This window comes from Phasianus colchicus, chromosome 8 (genome assembly GCF_987193195.1).
Source record: "Phasianus colchicus chromosome 8, bPhaCol1.hap1.1, whole genome shotgun sequence".
In the NCBI taxonomy this organism is placed as follows: Eukaryota; Metazoa; Chordata; class Aves; order Galliformes; family Phasianidae; genus Phasianus; species Phasianus colchicus.
The window spans coordinates 12,450,739-12,475,185 of record NC_143443.1 but is presented as its reverse complement, the minus strand read 5'-3'; the positions used below and the strand labels follow the sequence as shown (position 1 = coordinate 12,475,185).

The 24,447-nt window shown below is 38.4% G+C and overlaps 1 long non-coding RNA gene across 5 annotated transcripts in view; it reads left to right on the top strand.

The window, feature by feature from the left end:
* The window catches only part of LOC116235122 (uncharacterized), a 58,815-nt gene that overhangs the window by 32,186 nt on the left and 2,182 nt on the right, over nt 1-24,447 (top strand). For 3 of the 5 annotated variants that reach the window (XR_016468773.1, XR_016468771.1, XR_016468770.1), the window contains 4 exons: nt 7,940-8,220; nt 8,595-8,815; nt 22,460-23,073; nt 24,134-24,229. This is a non-coding gene — a long non-coding RNA (uncharacterized LOC116235122). Of the gene's footprint in view, nt 1-7,939; nt 8,221-8,594; nt 8,816-11,270; nt 11,332-11,934; nt 12,746-22,459; nt 23,074-24,133; nt 24,230-24,447 lie in introns of those variants that run through there. The other 2 variants (XR_004168283.2, XR_016468772.1) reach the window with 2 other exon arrangements.

The window sequence follows — 24,447 nt, the reverse complement described above, 5'->3', positions numbered from 1 at the left end:
AGAATTTATTTATTTACTTATTTACTTTTCTCACTTCTGTAACAGCAAGTGCAGTAAATAGTGTGTTATATGAGAATGTAGCAGAGAGATTGTTTGTTATAAGCCATTCCTCTTAGTGCACTGTAGGCTGCTTTCTATTAGGTAAGTAGAATGTTTTTTAAATTAAAAAGGTTGTAGTTTCTTTAAGTCTTTCCTCTGCTCTGAGATGTAAACCTGTTCTTTAATAATACAGTCAGTGTGTAGCCTTGTTAACACAGCTTCCCAAGACAGTATTTCTTTATCCTAATAAAGTAAAAGAATATGTAGTATAATAACTCATCTGCAACTAGGTTAACTTCAATTTTTTATTAAGACAGGGGCCATTAAGCTATAGTTGCAGTTAAATACGGAAAAAAAGTGTTAACCATACCAAGATTTTCTCTGACACCTTTCCCATTTTGCTTTACATATGTTCTAGTAATACTTAGAAAATATTTCTCTCAAGTGTCAGTGTGATCACTTTCTTATAACTGCTTTGTGCTAGAATTACTCCTATATGACTCTACAAATGAAAAACTTAATATACTGAGCAGCTTCAATCACCTACTATAGCTCAGATAAGCCAATATTAAAACACATTTATGCATGAACAACTAATAAATAATAATTGAAAGAAATTGCATGCAACCCTAGAAACTATTTCTTAATTGTAACTCATTAAAATAAATTATGGTATATTATACCAATTACAATGCTGCAAATAGAATTTAGAAGCAGTTGTTTTGTCACTTTACCCTTCATTTTAGCTTTTTATGGCAGGTATGTTTTGAAAAGAGAAAAAAAGAGAAAGAAGGATTGAAAGAAAGTCAAGAGAGAGGTACACTAAGAAGCTGAGGGAAACAGAAGTGTTATGGATGTGTTGATGTGGATGTGAATTATTAACACAACCTCTTTCCTTCTCCTCTCAAAAATATCCTTAAACTTTCTGCTAAATGAACGCATTCAACCACTGAAATATTAGAAATTATCATAAATAACAATGAATGTTATTTTTCAGATGCATCATCCCTGGTGTCTGAGCTGTATTATATGTTCATTAATTATGCTTCATTTTGCTAATTTTTGTTACAAATTCAGTACCTCATCTAATGTATTGAATGGAATAATGATCACAAGATTATTACTATTTGATAATTTTATTCAGGATGATGAAGTGACTAAATTGTATTTTTCTGTGTTTTCATGATTTCCATCACTGTAAATGACCCATATCTGTTTGTTTTTAAGTTGACATTTGTATTCTTGAATGAAGGTTTGAGGCTCAGAGTGATTGAGTCTTCAACTATAAGGTTCCCACTAATCTTAGATATTTGGCCTGAGGCATGAAGAATCTGAGTTTTTGGGCATACCAGGTCCTGTTTTTGACCTTTCAGTCAAATCTGGCTTTCTGGACAATCAAGCCTCCTGTCTTTTCTGTAGAAGAGACGAAGAATAGTTGTTTGAGTACAAAATAGTGACCTCCCAGTACCTGAAGAGGGCTTACAGGAAAGCTGAGGAGGGACTTTTTATAAGGGTGTGTAGCAACAGGTTGAGGGGAAATGGTTTTAAACTAGAAGAGGGTAGATTTAGACTAGATATCAGGAAGAAATTCTTTACAGCGAGGGTGGTGAGACACTGAAACAGGTTGCCCTGAGGGGGTTGTGGATGCATTCAACCTGGAGGTGTTCAAGGCCAGGCTAGACAGGGCTTTGAGCAACCTGGTCTAGTGGAGGTGTCTGCGCCTATAACAGGGAGGTTGGAAATAGATGATCTTAAAGGTTGATTCCAACCTGAACCATTCTACAATTCTATGCGAATGCAATGTTTTGAACAACCAATACAGTACGAATAGCCAGTATTAATTCCACATTTGATCATAGTCCAGTGAGTAGGGATAAAACAAGTGCCAGGCACATAAACCTTTCCCAATTATAAATGGTGGCCTTCACTTCACCGTGTGACACATGCACAGAGGATGACTATGATTCCATAGTCTCTCAGTGGCTGGTTTTGTCACTTGCCCAACCAGTCAGATGCAAGTTACTGTAAGTACGACTTTTGCCAGAAGGGAATCCTCTCTTTTTTGTTTTTATTTCTCTCTCTCTCTCTCTCTCTCTCTCTCTTTCTTTTCCTGCTTTTCAAAGAGAAATGGCCATTAGATCCACAGATGTGAGGTAACTGGCTGCTGAGCATATTTTATGCCATTTTAGCAAAGTCAGTATTTTAGGTCCTCATCCACATACTTAGAACACATTGCTTTTGACTTACAGCTACTGATCTTCAGTCCTTTAGAAAGTCAGACCACAAATCTCTCAAGTTTGAAGTGGTCCCTAGAGGAAAAGAGTGATATAAATTGATTCTCTGAACCTCAGAATTACAGTATGGTAGAGAGAGGGCATTTTAGACACACATGCAATGACCAATTTTTTTCAATATGTTGCTTAACTGATGCTTAACCAGAAGTTAATCCTTTTATTTTAGTATCAACTATGCCCAGTGTGCCGGTTCAATACTGAAATCCTTTCCATCATCCAACTCATGTGCGCTGTTACTGCATGTGTTCCACTTGGGTCAGAGACTGAATACAAAGAAGCATTTTTCATTTCATTTGCAATTTGTTATTCAGTGCCAGGGGAGATGGAAGTGTGATGATGTGAGTTATTTACGTTTTTAGTGTTGCTAATGAATGTATCACATTAATTGACGTTTTCAAGTACAAATAGAAGCAGGATTGCAGCTCAAGAGACAGAATGAAATGTATTTCAAAACTACTCAGTACTCAACTCCCAGTTAAACTACCACAGAAATGTGATTGAACAGATATCTCTAAACTTATCTTCAACCATATTTCTTTATATAGCCTGTACAGCATTTCAACCTTTCAAAATATTTGTTTTAAAGCTAGAATTTGCTCTGTAGCTATTAAGTTGCAAGTAGCATATTCTACAGCAGTTAAATGTGAGCCTTGATAGACAGTGGTTCTTGAGTTTGCAGCCCTTCTGATTTTTATTGCTGGTAGAGGAATGTCCCATTTCTATTAGGTAATTCCATTGGTTTTAGACAGAAAACCAGAGGAAGTAAAATAGGTTGTTAATATTACACTAGTGCCATTCTTTCGTCTCTGTTTACCTCTAAAGCTGGCAGAGATTGTGATTTTACACTCGTGCCATCATGAGACCTTTCCCTTTCAATAGAAGAGACATTCAAGTTGTTCAAAATACACTGCCTTCATGCTATTGGTATCTCTGTAGGTAAAGTTCTGCAGTCTCCTGCAGAACAAGGCTGTAGCTTACCTTACACTTTTGTTGACTATTCTTTTAATACAGAAGCTTTACCAAACAAAAATCTTTGTTTCTTTTTAGCAGAGACTATTTCTGAAAGAATTTCCCTCTTTTTTTTCTGCTAAGTAATGCTTTACGTAAGAGGTAAGCATACAAAAATAAGTCAAACTACTTCCTAGTTTTTCTGCAATTGACTTTTAATGGCTTTTATCATTTTTGTACTGGAAAAAAAATATTCATATTAGAGTAACCTGAATTTAACTTCACAACACTGTTCTGAGGGACAAATGTATAATTATCTCTATTTACCAGTGGTAGCCTGGAGCACAGATAGATTATAGTGGCTGACCCAAGGTTATACAGAAATGCTGTAGCAGAAGCTTAATTATAGGCAAGACCTTCTCAGTGCTAGTGTAATACTTATTAGTTATCCTTTCTGTGTTGTTAATAGCAATGGGAGGCATTTATTCTTATGTAGGAGAACACTAGCCTGAAGAAATTGTTTTTCCAAGCATGACAGAATAGGATCTTGTGCATTCTGTGAGGATTTCTCTTAGGCTTAGCACACTTGGGTTTAACCTTGGTAGTATAAAAGTCAAAGAGGTTGCAAAGTGAAATTCTGCTCTCTGCAGTGCCTGGGCAATTAGCATTGTGAGGTTGCAGGTCTCTGTCACATCAGTGTTCTGGGCTGAATTTGTTCTGCTTAAAAGCAGAGTGTTACTGGCTGTCAATTGGACTTGAAAGCCCATTTTAGACACAAATGTCAATCAGGTTACCTGTGGTCTACACGTCTAAAATTAAAGACTGAGATACAGTTAACAAAACCCAAGCATATATTTCCAGTGCTTATGCTTTTGACATGTGATCTCTCCATAAAAATCAACATTTAATATGCTTAAGATATAGAGAGATGTGCAAGGATGTCACTAAAGAAAACAGAACTTCAATTAGAATTTTATATAATTTTATTTATTTAAATAATTAAAAAATCAATCTTAGATGGGCAAAATGCTCCATTGAAGCTTTACTAGGTTACTTTAAAAATAAAATCCGTGAAGTCTCTGTACATCACAGGGATCTCTCTATATTGTAAAATCTTGCCACGTAAATGGAAATGAGATCTTCTATTCCAGTGTAGTGAATGATGCAGTTCCACTCACTGACACAGTGGATGAAAACATCTCTGTAAGTTCTTAGTGAGATGCAAGGCAGCATAAGGGTGGTGGTGTTTTGTTCTTGTATTTTTTTTTTCTCTGTTGTTCCACTGGTACTTTTGTTAATTCTATCACTATGCTAAAATGTCTCACTCCACCTAATTTAATAATGGTAGCAAAGAGAGGACCAAGCTCTACGTATAAGCCATATGTTATACACTAAATAAGGAGTGTTTTAATCTAGTTACCACAGAAAATCTGATGACCTTACTGAGTCCAGTGAGAACGAGATAGTTCTTTTATACAGTAATGTCACCCAATAGATGGCAGTATAATCTTTACAGTAAAATAGATTGTAGTGAGTACAGAGACATTTGGGATGAATTTCAGTTTCTGTCCGTGTCATGGTTTTATGATTTTTATTTTATTTTTTGTTATCAGTATTCCACATCATAACAACATGTAGTGCACTGGTAGTTAAAGAGTTAATGCTCCAGTTATATGGACTGTCAGCATTTCCAGGTGCCTGGTTCTCAGAAAAAGAAGAACTACACCTCCCAGAAGACTTCACTGTTACATTTTCCATTTAGAGGAAAAGATAAAACTGATGAGACTGCCCCTTTTCTTTTACTGCTCATCTCTGCACTGTGTGCTCCCTAGCCATCTGGCCTTCAGCGTTAGAGCAAGGCCTTCGATTTTTCAGTTTTGGACACTCTCTCTCTCATTTATTTCATTTTTTAGCTTCAGTCTTAATTAACTTGTATTTCTGCTACCCATATTAGTACTTCTCTGTCAGATTGGTGCAGGAGCATATTTTTGAAGAAAATCTCTAATTTTTCCTAGTTATTGTGCTGGAGTTGGATTTCTTTAGGATGCAATTAAACTAGAATGAGTATGAATCAGTGAGAATCATGAGAACTAATACCCACAGCGGTGAGGCTAACTTCAGCTGTGTGCAGAAGGTCTTCCTCATCCTGGTCTGTAGCAAACGCCCCCAGTGATGTTACATTTACCTGCTTCTTGAGCTTCACATGCAAGTGCTCCACTAGTTCTTCATTCATCCCTCAGTACGTTCCCATTCTCCCACTGGAAGAGCAACTCCACCACCTTTCTGGTCTGTCTTTCCTAAAAAGAACAGAGCCATCCACAACAACATTCCAGTCATGCAAGCTGTCCCACCATATCTCCATGACGGTATCCTTGCCGCAAGAAGTGTCACTGCAGTGTCAAAATGAAAACAACAGGAAATATTAAATGAATCCCAAGGTTTCATTTTAAAAACAGCCCCTTGTGTTGCTTTTCAGCCTCAGCAACACTACAGCTGGGCTAATAAACAAAGCCCCCTCCTAATGCTAGAGGCAGAAAACCCCAGGAACTCCATCACAGCTGCCAGCAGCCTTCAGTGGACCTTAAGGGCTTTGGGGCAGACCCTGCCCTGAACTCCTGACAACACACAGCTCTGCCTGGGCAGCCACAGCCCCATGGCACCGGCACATCGCTGCTTTGTTAGCACAGCCAGGCCTCGTTAGGGCCCTGGGGCCCTGACAGTTAGGCATGTGGGCTCTAGATCTGAATTAGGGACTTAAATTACACGTTAAATTAAAGTTTGAAGAGAGGCATGCATTAAAAGAAAAATAAGACTTATTGGAACAAACATGCTGACCTCCCCTGCTCAGGGGGACTACAGACCAAAGGAAAACAAGGGGCTGGGAAAAACATGGTGTTCCACTTAATTTAATAAAACATAGTGGAATCCACTAGAATAGCATGAAATTCAAAAGCCAGTCAGACTGGAACTTCGTGTGCTGACTGGCAGATGTTTGGAAAGGTGCTAAAATGTAACTCTTATTGTCGGTAAAATTTGCTGTTAAGCACTTAGAAGATACAAAGCAACAGCCAGCTGGATGAAAGGGAGAATGTATATGAGCACTCAGAACTAACAGACCCAGGACAGTGTACCACTGCCTTGAATTAGGCACCGAGAGTAAGTTCAGACAATGTTTATATATGCTTTTAATATTCAAATAAATTTCCATCAGGACACAACTTTGTTAAGGCGAGCTGTACAAAATTCATCTCATTTCCCTTTATATTCCATTCCATGTTTAATGTATGTTACAAGAGAGATACTGCTCTATGCTTCATTACTTTAATCTCTGTCCTGTCCTATTGTAGTTCAACTATGTGTACAAGTGTACTGTTCTTGTTAGAGGCACGGTCTAGAGAAGATGGCTGGGGAGCTGAACAGCATTTCTATATCAGCTGCTGAAGCATCCAGTAACTTTGGATGTCACCTTAACTTTCAGATGGAATACTTCCAGGCATTCTCATGGGGATCACTAAATAGCAGTTACTGAGTTTGGAGTTCTGGGAAGTATTTGTGGGTTTAATCAATTTACACTTTTGATAGGTAAATGCATTCCATGAGTAATGATAGATTATTGCTAAGAAAAGATGAATGGAAGAATGGATGTTTTATTTTATTATATATCCTGGGAAAAATTGTTCTTTTTTCAGATTATAACCCTGCTTTTATTTACAGGACCAGACTTCTTTATTTATTTTTGTATTTATGTATTGCAAGAAAAGCCAAAGTAGACAATATTTCTTCAGTCTTCTATATTTACTGAGTGCCTTCTAAAAAGTGCTAGTAAGGACTACTGTTTTGAACAAAACAAATGAGAAGGAAATCTGTTCTGTCAGTTTAAATTCAGTTGATGTCAGGAATTCCACGTGCCTCTGCATTTATTTTCATCCATCTAGTTATCATTGCAATTTTTGCATCTGGAAGTCCCTGAAGAATCAGTCATATCCATGAAACAGAGTAGATGCCTCCTAAACTATCTGAATTTTTCCCCTTCAGAATGTAACATAAAATAGAGATCTAAGACCGGGAACAGTTCTCCAGTCGTTCCTCTCTACCTTCACTCATAGTTCTGTAAACTGATCTGTGATGGATCATAATCACAGGCAATAGAAAGAGTGATGGAACTGAAGGAATATAATTACTAATATTATATACCGTGAAAAAATTACTATCTTATAGTATGATGAGGAGAACCTCTGTGATGATGTCATGTTAGCCTGAAAAATCCCTTTAGTGGATCATTAGCATCGTTATTCTGGGGTTATGTAGCCAATTCTATTAGGGCAAGCAGGAACTGTATGCAATTGCAAATCAATTAACATACTATTAATGTCTTTTTAATCTCAACTGTCTGACACTATATTTCTCCAGGTACTTCAAACAAACTAAAAACAAAAGTAAACTTCAAACTAGAAAATGAATGCCCTGAAGTATATCTTCCAAGGCATAAACATTATTTTTCTCCACCTTTCCAATAACAGCTTCATCACAGCCCAAACCTACTTACCAGTCATGGCTCTTAGATAAACTTGCATTTCATAAATAGATAGTTTGAACAAAGCACTTGAAAAAATAGTAAAATCCTGTGTTAATTTTTCCTGCTCTGTTCTGATCTCCAGGTTGGACGCCTGTGCTAAGCACCATCAGTACCACAGCCGCTTCCCTCGGGTCCTGGGTGTCTCTCTCCAGGCAGTCCCTTTGCCTGGCTGACATGCCTGGCAGAGGATTCCCTGAAGGGAACCTTTTCCTCACAGCTGATGCTGAGCACCTTACGTTCTGTGTCCATCATCGGATCACCTCCACAGCCCCATTTTATACCACTGTTACAATGAGAAAGAATGTAGGCAAGGATGGAATGAAACGAATTTAGCAAACACAAACTGCAAGGCATAGCCATTAGGTGAGCATTTCGAACCACGGTGTGTAAAGGAGTTATAAAATACAAGCAGGTCTATAAAACAAGAACATCCTGTGTTGACAAATAAATTGTATCCTTCCTCCATCAGGTATCAGCTTTTTTCACCTTTTCCCTCAGTAATGATATCTCGGAGCACAGAGGGATTTTTGCTGTAGGGGCAGAGATGGGAGGTGTCACTGGGAAAAATTCCTTAAAAATATATATGTTTTTATTTTTTAATAACGTTTGTGAGCATCTACTACTCAGGAAGGAACCTCAGCCTGTCTTGAAGGGGAGGTGTTCAGCTCCCTGATCATCTTTGTGGCCCTCATCTGGACTCTCTCTGACAGCTCTTTGTCTTTTCCTCCTCCTTTCAGGAAAATCATAGAAGCTGAAGTGAGGATATTTGTGGGTTTTGTTTGGGGCCTGGTGCTGAGAAGACCTACATCCTTGCCGCTGCACAGAAAACACACCAATGTTTCTGTGCCCCTCCACTCACCTCTCCTGCTGTATGAAGTTGGCTGCATCAGCCTTTGGATGCTGGAAGGCACCACAGGTGTGAGCCAGAGAAACCCCACAGAAAATAAAGTAGATACCAGTAAGTGTTTCTCTGCATAGATCTTAAATGAATTACTCTTGAGGCTTTTCTGTGTCTAGCAGTTAAGATGCATTCCGAGTGAAATAATAATAGCTCTTACTTGTATTTGAGCTAGATTATTAAGACTTCATAATAATAAGGTATTAGATTCATATGTTCCCCTTTGATATTAACAAGGTTTTGAGTGTAAAAAGAGATGCCATTAATGGGAAGTGCAAGAAGCTTTAAATGTACATCACAGAAATGATAACTGATTTTACCTTGCATTAGTTCCTTTGAGCTTTTACAGTACAAAATAGTGCAGTATATATAGTAAAGTAATACAGTTTTCTTTAAACCAAGTTATTTGTGAAAACATGGGGAAAAAAAAAAAAAGAAGCATGAAAGGTCAAAGCAGATGGCAAAACATTTGATCTTTAATAAAGAAAGCTTACTGTTGTTTAGCTTATAGTGAACAGCAGTTTTTAATAAACCCATTGTAAGATTATTGGATCATAGAATTGAAGAATATTAGCACAAGATAGAACCTTGAAAGCTTTGCTTTTTGGATACAGAGAGAAATATGGCAAAGAACAAGGAAAGTTGATCTGAAGCTACTGCTACTTCTGTAGCAGTGATCAACATTAGCTTAATCTGAGGTCTGCGTGAACCTGGATAGGAACCTGGATAGGCTGCCCAGGGAGGCTGTGGAGTCTCCTTCTCTGGAGATATTCAAGACCCGCCCGGACACCTACTTGTGCGACCTGGTGTAGGGATCCTGCTTTGGCAGGGGGGTTGGACTCGATGATCTCTGGAGGTCCCTTCCAACCCTTACGATTCTGTGATTCTGTAATTATTTCTGAATTCGGGGTCCATTAATTGATTTAGTTACTTTTTGAAAATTTAAAAAGGTTTTCTAGTAAAAATACTGTTTTAGTGTAAATGGAGGAAAACACTTAGTTTCCTAAAACTTAGGCCCATTTTTATCAGGTGCCAGGTGATTCTTGTACTTTGAGAACAGATTTGCTGTGCCCTCTGCACATCTTTTAAGCATTTTCTGCAACTATTCTTTTGCTGGATCTGAAGCATTCTTGACTGTAGACAGTTCATAGTTCACAACCCATTTCTCATTCTTCATTCTCTGAGTGTATAAAGAGAGATGGCTCACGGAGATGGTGGCAGTAGTAATGGCAAGCAGTCTTAATAGCTACTGCTGTAGGGTATGAATTAAACTCTGCTACAAAGGGATTCCTTTGGGTCAGAAAAAGGACTAAAGTGAAATAAGGGACGATACCAGTGATGGTAAGAAACAGACTTTTTGTTGCTGTTGTTCTTTTCAGAGCTTGAAGTTTAACTTTCTAATGAACTACAATTAATTTTTAAATTTCTGTTAATGGTGATTTCTTTATAATGCTGTGCGTTAGAGTATAACCTTAGAACCACGTATAGTTTTGCTGAGAAAGTCACTGCAAAATGACCTTTATGTTTGCTCTTAGTGTTGTATTAAATGTGCTGAAGTAAGAGGCCTGTCTGATTGACATTCAGACAACAAAACCTGTTTTTCATCTCTGTATTTTGGTAACATTAGTGATTCCTAAATTAAAACATATGTGATATCTGATGACGCATCAGATATGACACCAACAAAGCATTTCTGTTGCAATTGTATGGCTCTTATGTTCTGTGTTAAGTTGATAGAACTTAAAAGATTTGAGGCACTACTTCAGCTGTTGCTGAAACTTTTCCTTCTCTCTACATGCTCTGTACTTTCTTTTGACTAAAACTCACGCAGTGTAGATTGAAAATGGTACTGCAGCATCTTTTAGAAGTTTGAAAGATGTTCCATAGTGTTGATGCTCAGCAGTATGTCTACCAGCAGTATTAGACTCTCAGACACAGTGGTACTACTGGAACAAGGTCTTTTTGCTTTGATTGTACAACATTTTAGTAGTGTAGAACTTATCTGACTTTCTCTTTAGCTTTTTAGACATGTATATGTGGGAGTTCAGCTTGTGCTTTATTTGTAACTGTCAGAGATGCCAGTGGAAAAGAATTTGCTAACAAATTCATCTCCTGAGCACCAGAGAGGTTAAGAGCTTTGTCAGTCACCTCCTTCTCTCATGTTCAGATGAACATACTCAGAAAAAAAAAAACTGCCATAGCACTGTGGAATTAACTGCATACAAGGCTGCAATTTTGTTGTTTAACCTAGGATCATGCATAGTCTCATATTTTGGAAGCCTATCTTTTGTATCGTTAAATCAACAATAACTTGTCATTTTTCTTTCTCTTTAATGGGAAATTAGTTTTGGTATGTAAAGTAACAGTTTGTAGGGGAAATGCCAGGACTTTAAACATTGATGCAGCACCTTGTGGGAAGGCAGGGCCAACCTAGGGGAACTCAGGTGCATGCAATGCAGCCGAGTAACTGGGAGTGGTGGAGCCAGGATCCACCCCTTTCCAACCCTCATTTCAGGGCTGGCAGTGGAGGCAAGCATATTTTGCTGGAATCCCTGTGTGCTAGAGACCTTCCAAAGGTAAGCAGCAGCTTTTTTTTTTTTTTTTTTTTTTTTTTTTATTCTGTGCCCACAGCTGTTGTACTCAAGCAAGTCCTCAGTTGCTGCAGCCTGAGCCCTTACTACTCTGCTTTCATTGTGGTGCTTTCTATCATGTTACAGCATCACGTGATCTTTTAGTATCTTAAGGGGAGCTGTAAAAAAGGAGGAGGCAGACTCTCGAGCAGTCTGTTATGATAGGACAGGAGGAAATAACTTCATACTAAAAGAAGAGAGAGATAGATTGGATATGAGGAAGAAGTATTTTACTGTGAGGGTAGTGATACACTGGAATAGGAAGAAGTTGCTTACAGTAAAGGTAATGAAGCACTGGAACAGGTTGCCAGAGAGATGATGGATGCTCTGTCCTTGAAGGCATCCAAAGTCAGTCTGGACCAGGCTCTGAGCAACCTGATCTAGCCGTGGGTATTCATTGCAGGGGAGTTAGTCTAGATGATTTAAGAGTCCCTTCCAACTCAAACAATTCCATGATTCTATGAAAATTTGGTTCCCTAATTACTGTTGCTGGCACTTGATTGAGAAAAAATCACCCACATTCTTAAAGATCATTACTCTTTGTTGCAGGCCTTACCCTGGAACACCACTGAAGTTTGTGGCAGTTTTGCATGCACAGCATTGACAGGATGTACCTTCAGTAAAAGTGACAAGGCGTTATTTGCTGCTGAGCAGGGATTCCCTAGAAGGCTTCAGGAAAGCAAATATATCAGGACTGTTGTTGCTACAAAGAGCACAGTGAAAAAAGAATGAATGCTTCTGAAGGATCTCCCCTTATTTGAAAGGAGCAAAAGTAAATAAAAGCACTTAATAGATTTTGTAGTCAAATGGAAATATGAACATGTTTATTGTAGGAAAATAAATAATAATTAAAAAAAACCCAGAACTTTCCTCTTAAAAACAGAGAATGGAACTGAGCATGTAGAATTTGGTATGCTTGTTTCTTTTACACACATTATCGACAAAAAATTTTCTGTCTGTTGGCAGCACTGGTGATGTGAGATATTTTGCAAGAGAATATGGTAATTTGGAAAGTGGAGACACCAGTCAGTTAACAGCAGAGAAAGTGATATTCCTGGGAGAGATGAAATATCACTGAAAATGAAAGTCCACAAGTGTTTGCAATGAAGCCTTTTCTGTGAAAACATTATTTAAAAACTATGTTTCTGATGCCTTACCTTTTATTAAAAATGCAATAATAAATCAGCTCTGTTCCACTGCCAAAATGTATCCGATTCAGTTGGATCATGGAATTTCTCTTCCATTTAAGGGGTTTGGCTTTTGAAATAAAAAGAAAACCTTGGCTGTGCATTCACATGTGTTAACACATCTGTGTGTTTCCCGGAATACTTTATGTTATTTTAAGCTTTTTAGTTGCTTTAAAAATCATTAGCAAAATAGAATGACTTTTTGCCATAGAAGCTCAAAAATTCATGTTTTGATGTCAAGAAGAGGTGATCACTGACATGGGAAAGAGCAGTGTCAGGAGCTCTTAATGAAAGCCATGTAATAACTGAGAGTAATTCTAATCTTTGAACATAGTGCTTGTACAAATATGCAAGGTAGTTTTTTGTAATTTTGGAATAAATATAATAAAACCAGAAAAAATCTCTGAAAAACTGATACTTTAGAGCTGGAGATCTCCCCTGGAAAATGGGACATCGCAGGAATTTTTATAAAGATTTCATATGTTATATCTTGTAACTAGGCTAGTAATTAATTTGGAACTGAGTTCAGTTTTCCTATGTTCAGCACAGATCCATACCAGTGTTCCTTGCCTTACTAAGAATGGAATAGAAGAGGTTTTTTTAAATTTAGGAATTTTACATTTCAGTAAATCAGGCTGTTGTTTTTTTCTAGTAAAAAAAATAGTTGCAAATTCTCAACTAAAATGAAGAATCAAGTATTTGTGTATAAATGAAAGTATGTAGATGATTGAATTCCTGTGTGAGAATGAGCTCTGAATAACTCCTAATTCTAGCTAAATCATGACAGTGGCTCTGAAAATTCAGGTCTCTTAATCAGTTGACTCTGTGTTATAGTGCCTTGCAGTTTTTATGCAGATGAGCTTTGCCAGCCTTGTAGGGAGTTCAGATACTTCAGGTACTGAATAGCTGAGGCTAAACAGGAGATTTCTGTTTGATGCACAGATATTGACTTTTAAAAAAAATCTGAAAAGTATTCATTGTGTCAATGGGCTGAGAAGTTCTTTGCTTTCACAGCTGTTGAATAAATGGGAGGATGACAGTGAGGTCTTATGCTGAGAACAAGCAGCCAACTTATAAGCTTCTGTCCTACTTCAGTGTGGTTAACTGTAGTGCACTGCTCTGTCAGTAGGGGAATGCAAGGAAACTGTATTAGTATAGCAAGTCACAATCTTTAGAAATAATATTTACATATTAAGTCTTAATCGTCTGTGTATTTGAGCATCACCAGAGCATAGGTTGTTCGTCATGGTTTTGTGATTTTTGGTTTTTGGTATTCCACATCACAACATCATGTGGGGCACTGGGAGTTTAACTGTTAATGCTCAAGTTCTGGGTACCTGCCTGGAAGAGAACAACAACTACATTCCCCAGGGGACTTTGTGGTCACAGAGAGGAGATAGAACTCCTGGCAAGGTCACCTGATACATTCTTCTTCGCCTGCTCTTTCTCATCAGCTCTCCTCCCATCTCCCTGCTGCTCAACTGGACCGCGCATCTCACCTCAGCAATGTGGTGAGCCTATCCACCTTTTGGACATCTTCTCTCTCATTATATTTGATTTACTAGCTTCAATTCTAATTATATTGTATTATAGTGTGTTATCTTGCATTCCGATAATATATTTAGTGAATTAGTTTGTTTCTCCTCAGATTGTTGCCACTGTTTTTTTAATTATTTTGGGGTCCCCTGTTCCCTTTTTCTGGAGGCGCAGATCTGCGGATCCCTCCGCCCTGCTAGTCATGGAACTGGGCCGACCAGCCCATGAACCGTTGACACTGTTCAATGTCAGCGTACATTTGCTTGAGTGTATGAAGACACATACAGTACATAGGTCACTCTGAAAATAATGCCTCATTTATTTCCACGGAAGTGGAAATAGTTGTTGGAAGTGTTGTTCCACTACAACAGATAAAAACAGCACAATGGTGCTATTTGGGAGAGAAATTTTTCAGTTGCACAATACTATTTTTCATCACAGTCCTCATCATTAGCGATGCGTTTTCAGCAGCAACGAGCAGGAGTTGGTCTCATAAAAATCTGCACCAGTGGAGGTGATTCATTGTCACAGCACTGCTGAGGTGCACCACCCGCCTCCTAATTACACTCACATACTCTGATTTCACAAAGTGTTCAGCGAGCATCAATGAATGTAGATTTTGCATGTGGGGGAATTGAATTCCACGCCTTTGCTTCACCTGCACTTCCATGTCAGACATGATTTTGCAGAGTGCCCTTCTGCTGCCATCTGTCTCATGTTTTGTAATACTGGTGGGAAAGTTCAGTGTCTACAGCCATATCGTCAGCATCTGACTGACTTCATAGGCTGAAGTAATAAAACGGGAGGCATTAATTTTGGAGAAGTCCTTATATGTACTCACAGCATGAGTGCTTTTAGGTGCATGGTCTAATGATCACATGTGCATTTCCTGGCCTTGTGAAACTATCTCAAGAATAGAAAAAAAAAAACTATTTTATAGGCGTCTTATCTGTATTTTCCCTGAATAATGCTTAAAGTAAAATTTGGGAAAGTAAGTCTGAAGTATAAAGAAAGCAGTAGCTACTGGATGAAAATGGCTCTGGTCTTTTTATAGCTTTTTTTGTTGTTGTTTATCTTTTAAGACAGTTCTGTTCCCTATAGTGTATTTGTGAAGTGCAGAAAGAGTTCATAGATGATGACCCTGAGGTACAGAGCTAGTGAAGTGTGAGATAATCTTGTGAGCTGAGAATTAGTGTCTGAGGCACCCAAGTGAGAAACCAAGGGGAAGTTATTTCTTCAGTGAAGTTTGACATCCAAGATGTACCAGTAACTGTAGATCTTCAAGTCCATACTTGTGACCATCTTCTCACACGCTGTGGGTTTTTTTTGGTGGCTTTGTTGTTATTTTTTTGAGGAGAGGCTATCTTTTGGCAGGAGACAGCGACTGTGCTACAAAATATGATATTGGTTTTGGAGTACAAATTTCTAATAGAATAGAATTTCTAATACAGCCAGTATCGCCTTTACAGCATTGTTTTCTGTACTCTCCAGATGTCTGTATGCAATGCACTCGTTCCCGTATTTTCCTTGTAAAAATGTGCAGATAAAAAGAAGAGGGAAGTGTAAAATTTTCAGTGGTTTCATTTGGTTGTTTTTTTTTTTTGTTTTTTTTTTTAGATCACTAAGATTGGGCATGACGTCTTAACACAGTATAATGGAGTTATGTGAAATCCAAGGCTGTTCACTGCTCTTTAGTTATTAATGCCCATTAATTTTCTCTTGATTCATTGATAGGAAACTGAAAAGTTAGCATTAGGGAAGGATAGGGAATGAATTAGAATCATAGAATCATTTGAGTTGGAAGGGACATTTAAAGCTCACCCAGACTGCTGTACAGTGATCAGAGACACCTACAGCTTGATCAGGTTGCTCAGAACCCTGGCCATGCTCACCTTGAATGTCTGAGGTTCGGCCAACAACCACCTCTCTGGAAACCTGTTCCCGTGTCTCACTACTCTTATCATAAAAACTGCAAGGAAAAAAAAAGAAAGGGAAAGCAGAACTGATGTCTCTGCACAAAAATGTTCAGGATTTTGTTGAGGATGATGAGCTTAAATAAAAAGTGTGGAATTTCTGACACCATTTTTTTTCAAGAAATGATTACTTGACTCACAATATTCCTGTTGCATGTATTTGCCAAAGCATTTAAAAACAAACAACCAGACAAAATGTTGATAATGTTGATAATTTCTCTACCTCCTTGCTAGGGTTTCCAAAACCTTTCTGTTAAAATATTACATCATTTTCTTCATTTTTGTAACCATTCTTCAAACATTCTTCTTGACATTCTTGTGAAAATTGACATCGTACACTCATATTTTGATGTGTCAGTCCATGGGTGTTTGGAGTTATTAGGTTCTAATATAAGGTCTGGCATTACATATGGTTCTTAAAATGCATAAGCCTGTGTTGTAGGTGTAATTGACCCTCTAATTACGAAGTAGCGTGTGCACGATGCTGCTGTGTGTTGAGTGCTCACTAGTCTGACTTTTGAAGAGCATAAGCATTAATTTACGAAACCTATTGAAAATTAAAAGCCAGCTGTATGTAGTGATCAACTTTTAAGAATGTGTGATTGACGCAAGCTGTTAGTAAATGTCCTAGCTAATCTTCAAATCAGATGAAATAGTTGAGTTTTGTTAGTAAATAAAAATGTGTATGTCTGTGTATTCTCAATGCTATTTCAGGGAAAAGTCTTTCTTTAATGCCAGTTTATTTTTGTATGCTTTCACCCATAAGCCAGTTCCTCTGATGCGTGAGATGCAACTGTGCATGATTGTGAGATGGATGTAAAATCATGGCATGGTTGATGTTGGACAATACCTCTGGAGGACACCTGCTCAAGCAGGGCCACCTATCTCAAGCTGCCCAGAGTCACATCCAGGCAGCTTGTGAAGACCTCCTGGGAAGGATACTCCACAGCCTGTGGCAGTGTTTTGACACCCATACGGTAAAGAAGGGTTTCCTGATGTTTGGAGGAAACCACCCATGTTACAGTTTGTGCCCACTGCCTCTTGTTCTGTCATTGGACACTACTGGAAAGAGCCTGTCATCTTTTTTCCCTCCCTTCAGGTATGCAAGCGCACTAATAGATTGTGCATTTGGTGACACATTATGTATGCTATTTGTTTTTTTTTTATATTTATGACTGATAAGAATGACTTGCTTATAAGAATGCCTAATTCTACTCTTGATTCATTTTTTCTTCTTTTTCTTTGACTGAATTGGAACATGTAAGTAATCATTTGAAAGCAGCGCTGCAGTGCAACCATACTGCATCATAGTATAAGGAACTGAATAGTTTTAGAAAAACAACTTTAACTTTCCCTATTCAAACTGCAAGTTTTGCTATTTTAAAAGAACACTGATAACTGAGGATGTCTTAAGCATTCTTTTGTTTCAATTAAATAAACGTGAGGGTTTTCACGTGGCTAAAGATCAAGGTCTAGCTATAGCATTTCCTGAAATATCTTACTCCAGGATGGCTGGTAAATGCCATTGATTTTGCTTTCTGAAGTTGTTTTCATATATGAAATTTAAGAGCTCTGAAGAGGTAAAGGTGCTTAATCTCAGGGGCTGCTTTATGCCTGATAGGATTTACATGGCTGATATCCAGTGCTGGCAGACGAGCAGAGTGCGACTGGGGATCTGAGGAAGAGGAGAGGCTGTTGGTTTGCGTCCTACTAAGGACAGGATGAGGTAGTGGGTTGAGGCTGCTCTTGAGAATTGCAGTAAAATGTTGCTCTGATCTTGACAAAAGAATTCTTCTTCTGATTCTGAAACATCAAAGTTGTGTTTCCTTGCTGAGCCATTTGTTTGATAGTCTGTGTCATTGCTCGTCTGTCTGCTGTGCTGAAGAATTCTAAGAAATAGAATTTTCCGCAGACGTGCCAGAATGACAACATCCATGTGATTCTGACATCAGTCAGGTTTTGGCAACATGAACAATCCACCTGAAAGAGATGTTTTCTTTTCTGCAACTGCAATTGCTCTATGGGATTATTTGTATCATTTGAGAGGCCTGTTCTCAACAAGAAATTAAAAATAAACAGAATGGAAAGTTAAAATAGCGCAGCACTTCTCAATAGCGGTGTTTCCATTTGTCAATGGTTTGACAACCATTTTGATCAACCAGGCTGATTTGGCCCGGTTCCACAACTAATGGGTCTAATGGGATGGGGGTAGACACAGACACATGCCCTGGGGAAGGGGGAAAAGGGGAAAGGCTTGGGAGATGGGTCTAAAAATGAAACAGCAGCAATGATCGGAGGAGGAAAGTTAATTTAAAATATAGTATCAAAATGTGAGAGAATGCAATATACTAGAATATAATTGGAATTGAGGCTAAAAAATCAAATAAAATGAGAGTGTATCCAAAAAACAAAGACCTTACTCTAATGCTGAAGATGAGACAGCTAGGGAGCATGCACGCTGTGGAGGCTTGGTATCCTAAACCTATCCTCTACTGCTGCATGCAATTATCTTCACTGCTCTATTATCTAGGAAAAATCAACCTGAGTTGAGGAACTATGTGAAGGTGAAGCCAGGTTTGGTGGGTTAGATTTGTCTCATGGCTATACACCCACCTGAACTCTCCCTCTTCTCCTTGGGGTGGGAAGAGAAATCAAGATGGAACAGCTGGTGGGAGATGGCCTACTGGCTAGTGATAAGGGAAAAAGAGTTTGGGAAAACTGATTTCATGTTTTCTGAGTAACCCTGAACACTGCTATGCTTTTCTCCGATTTTGAATTAATAGAAATTGGATATATGCTCTTAGTGATTTGATGAAACCTAAATAAATTCACACGGTGAGGAGAGACAGAGAGCTTTTTGTGGTTCCACAGGGATTTCCCTCAATCACGTTTATTTACAGCAACAGATTCCACAGTGCTTTTCCCAAATTGTAGAGAGGGTAATATCGCACAGCTTTGCTGCCTCACCATAGAAACAGTTTATTAGCTTATTTTTCTTGAAATATATTGTTCTTTCGCGATCTCTTGTTTATTATATCCATACTGATAATCAGTACTAGCTTCTGAAAATATATCTATCACACAGCCCTGCTTGTGACTAAGGCCTCTCTATGGAAGCCTTTGGTGTGTTACTTTTATGTTTCTCTCTGTATTTAACTTCTGTGCACATTAACACAAAGAGCTTGAGACAAAGTTAGCGTAATGTAATCTAAATGTTATTTGGCCATGCTGGCACCACAGAAAGAAGGGAGAACAGGATTGCTCTGGGAAAGTCTTGCAGCTGTAACTTCTCCATGTAACGCTGAGTGTTTTTCTGTGACAAGAGAGAAATCAAATTTTCCACTGAGGAGGCCCAAGCCCAGGTGTAACATTTACTCTTTTGTAATTTCCTTGTTTGTATTTTCAGTCTGGATCTAAAGCAGAATAAATCCTACTTCCTGCTGGATATGCCTACTGAAGCATGTGAGAAAAAATCCTGTGTTAAAGGGTTTTGAGCCGGTTAAGTGACACCAGTACCTCGGCTCCAAGACCTTTTCTGATATTAGAAGGCTACTCCTATAAACAAATGCAGTCATGACCTAATCTAGTGACCGGCAGCTGACATCACGTTTGTGTTGGTTGCTCTGAAAGTAATGCCTCATATTTATTTCCATGGAAAATAGAGCAGATAAAACCAGCTCAAGGACACTATTTGAGAGAGAATTCTCAACTACAAAGTACTGTTTTTCAACACTACCAGTATCCACACATTTTCATCAGTGATGAACAAGAGCCTGCATGCTGCACTAGTATCTATCTGCACTAGCGGAGCTGACCCTGAGTCGCCACTGCTGAAACACACCACCAACATCCTCTGTGTGTTCACATCCCATGTTTGGTCTCCATAAACGTTTAGCAAGCTTTGACGACTGTGAACAAATGCCATTTTTTCCACACAGAGGAATTCAGTGGCATGCCTTTGCTTCACATGTACTTCCATGTCAGATGCCATTCTGTCAGTCTGTCCCTCTGCTGCCATCTGTCTCGTGGCAACAAAATGGAATGGAATATTGGTGGGAAGATTCAGCTTCTACTACCACACCACCAGTGTTCCCATCTAATGTTTGGGTCAACGTAATGAAATAGGAGGCATTACTTTTGGAACAGCCCTCCTAGAATGTACATAGGGTAATATATGCAAAATAGAAAATGTTTTGATAGTAGATTTGCTCTTTTGGTATCCTATTATTTATTTATTTTATCTACAGTTACAATAGCTTTATTTGTAGGGCTTCTCATTAATTGGCGTGCATATTTTAACAATGTGTTTGAGTACTCTCATTTCTCCTTTACCCCTGGCAGCTGAAGAGCGGGGAAAAAAGCATTCTTTGTTGCTTTAAATGCATTAGAGTCAAAGAGCAAAACATAAAAGCTGTTTCACTGGGTAAAATAAATTTTGATCTGTATAGATCCAGCAGCAATAAATTTTTTTAAAAAATTATAAAGAGAAATACCTTGGTATTTGATGAAGACATGAAACGTGGCAGACTATGAACTATGTTTATAAGCTTTTTCTCAATTTGGAACTAGTGGGAATTATGTAACTGACTGCTTTTCGCAATCCGATCCAAACAGTTTGTAAAAATCTCAAGAAACTGTACTTGTTTTTCTCCTTTCCCCCACGTGACTTGAGGGTAGCTTTGCTGAGGTGAAGAGCTGAGATATTTGGAGTTGTATATGGAGGAGTGAATTTGTCTTGAAAAATCATAAAATTTACAATTTAAACGCCAATGCAATTCTATTTGTTTCTGTAGTTCCCATCTTCAGCTTAAGTAAGTGCCTCACAAGCTATAAGGAGATTATTGCTTAGACTTGTCTTGTTATCGTCAGAAAAAAATTGGATTTTAAATCATAAGCAGGAAGTATGTAGTAAGTATGTTCACATGTATTCACCTCTTTAGGTCTCATGGTTCATGCAGAGTCCTTGGTACTGACTGCTTTTGTCATGTTATTCCTTTTTGCTATCTAACACCATAAATCGTAAGAAGAAGAAACATCTGTAAAATTAATTAAACAATGTACTGGGGAAAGAATATACTATATTACATTTACCATATTGCCATATTACATTTGAAAGTCTTCATGTGTTTTGTTTGTTTTTTGTCTGATTCTATTTGACAGTGGTACTTTAGGTGGCATCTCTCTGTAAGAGTACTCTTGGTGTACCTGTGGTGACATCTGCTGTGGAGTAAGAAGATATATAAGATTTTCCCAACCAATAAGAATAATACCCCAACACTTCTTTATACATCTTCTACCATTTTTCCTCTAAGATATTTATATGTATAATAAGAAATCCTTGGAAAGTAGAATTTAGAAACTGAATTGAGTAAGGAAGCAATCCTATAAAGAAGCAATTCCGTTGAGTACCTCCTCTGTGCTTTCCTTGCACATAGTTGTGTGAATAATGGGTATTTTCTACTGTGTCACTCTACATATTTTTTCATTTTGAGATCCTCAGCTTCAGTAATTGTGTTACATGTGCCCTAGATGACATTAGAAGGTCTGAACTGTAGGTCATTGTACTCTGCCTTTAAAATATTAATTTTCTTCTTGTTCTACAAGGTTTAAAAAACTGTTATAAAGCAAGGTTAACTGGGGTATTCTGATTTTTGACCGGTCACCCTATTTTTATAAAGTCTTTATTCTCCCCTTTTTGTGAATTGTCTTGGTCAGGTGCCACTTATTGCCATTAATCTTAGTTAACATATGAGTTGGTATCTTCATATCACTTCACCTTGTGAAATTTACATTTCTGATGCTTTTATCTTCTGTCACGTGTTTCATGCACCTTTAATCACACCTGACTAATGTTAAACAAAATTTCCTGTAAAATCATTCTTTTTTTCTGCATTTGAGATACTCAGTGAAGACTGACAGATTTTATGTTCAGAAGAGTGACTCTTCTACAAGCAGCACATGTCGATGTTATGTTGTCTTTTCTTTTGTGCAGTAACAGCAGCTCAAACTGATGTCTCAAATTGCCTTCATCCAAATGAACAGCTGATTCTTCAATCCTCATTCTGTGAGGAGAGTTTTGTTCTCGCATAAGAAAAGATGATTCACAAGGAGATCACAGAATCTCAGAATTGTAGGGGCTGGAAGGGACCTCCAGAGATCATTGAGTTCCAGCCCCCTGCAAAGCAGGCCCCCTACAGCAGGCTGTACAGGTAGGCATCCAGATGGGCCTTGAATATCTCCAGAGGAAAATCCACAAACTTCCTAGGCAGCTTGTTCCAGTGCTCCATCTCACTCGCTCTGAAGAAGTTCCTTTGCATATTGGTGCAGAACTTCCTGTGCTCCAGTTTATGGCTGTTTCCCCTTGTCTTGTCCCCACAGACCGAGAGAAAAGATGTTGGCCATGTCTCCTTGACTTCCACACTGAAGATACTTATAAACATTAATAAGATCACCTCTCAGACTTCTTTTCTCAAGGCTGAGCAGGCCCTGTACTGATACTCGCATTACTCTCCCCATGTGCAAGCCTCTACACTTGCTGTTATTAAGCCTCATCTGGTTTCTTGTTGCCCAGCTCTCCAATCTGTGCAGGTCTCTCTAAATTGCAGCACAGCCTTCAGGTGTGTCAGCTACTCCTCCCAGCTTTGTATCATCAGCATACTTGCTGAGGGTGGGCACTATTCCCTCATCAAGGCTGTCAGTGAAGACAGTGAACGAGGCTGGACCCAGCACCAACCCCTGGAGAACACCGCTACTCACAGGTCTCCAACCAGACTCTACATCACCAATCACAACCCTTTGGGATTTGGAGCTCAGCCACACAGCCAGTTCTCAACCCACCTCACAGTCCACTCATCTACCCCACACTTTCTCAGCTTCAGTATCAGGATATCATGGGAAACGGTATCGAAAACCTTGCTGAAGTCAAGATAGATGACACCCACTGCTCTCCCCCTATCTATCCAGCTGGTGATGCCATCAGAGAAGGCTACCAGGTTTGTCAAGCACAACATAAAGTCAAAATATAAGGTCAAAACAATACAAAAATAACAAACCAGAAGGTTCCAGAAAAGCAATGTTGGCAAAATGTACTATCTGATTTCTGGCGGCTCTATGCTACCAGAAGCTTAGAGATAAATAGTTGTCTGTTCTCAATTCAATAGAGAAGTAAAAGCTCCTTCAACCTCCCACTCCAGGAAAGAAAGAAAGGAAAAGAAATCTGGAGCTGCTACAGTTTTTTGTAAAATTAGTTGTTCTCAATTCATCTTTTTATTGGAAATATTAAACTTGAATGTTTTCCTGTGTCTGGTGCAAAAATAAAGTTTAATGTCTAGAGAAAGGAGGGCATTCTAATTGTGTTAGAATGAATCAGAATTAGTTCCTGCTTAATATTCATTTTACCTAATTAACTTCTTACCAACGGTCCTCACCAGAGCTGTTGGCATTAACCCCCTGAATGGGTCAGAAGAGATACGGATAAACTGAAGGCAAATGAGGAGAGCAGATTGCTCATGGTGTGCTGAATGCTTTGGTACGTCTTTGTGCTGTGAATGTACAAGGCTGACAAGCAGAAAGCATGTGAAAAAGAAACTGCCTGTGCGAATATAGTGTTGCTGGTGTAGTAATGGTGACTTGTAGTGGTGCATTGAGATACACTGAGGTGGTCATTAAAAAGACATCATAAACCTAAAAGCCATATGATTTTAAATTTCAGATGTTTTGTTGGTTTTTTTAACTCTGTTGAGAAGAGATGAAGCAAAGCTTGTGTATATTTGACTGCCTACTGTAAGAAAGAAAGAAATTATATTTAGTGGAATGCTTTGCAATCTTGCTGTTTGATATTGATCAAAAAGCCTTAGAAACTACTGGTTTGGTGCTTTTATTTCCTTCCAGAGTGTAGCAAGCATCTCTCGAAATTGCTTGTAATCAGAAAGCACTAACCTATGCAAATGTCATGAATAATAGGTTCGAGCTTAGTGAGTCTTGTACTAGAGACAAGCTGGAGTGATAATATATGAATTACTCATTCTTTCTTCTCCATTTTCTTGCTTGTAGATGTGGCAAGGTACTGCAGTTCTTCATGGCTCCAAAGCACTACATGCATCGTACGGACACAGATGTCCTGAGTGTTTCACCTCATTCACCAAACAGGTAAGTGTCCTTCACGAATTCTTGAAAATGTAAGTACTCATAGAGGGTTTTTAAAAATACTGTAACTTTCTGCATACTGAGCCACCTAAGTAATATATTCTGATTTGCTCTCATGTAGAGGAATGTACTTTGCTAAGGTTAAGTGGGGTAACAGATAACTTTGGGAGAGGGAAAATATACCCTACAAGACTTTGGCATCACATCCATAACGTGATGAT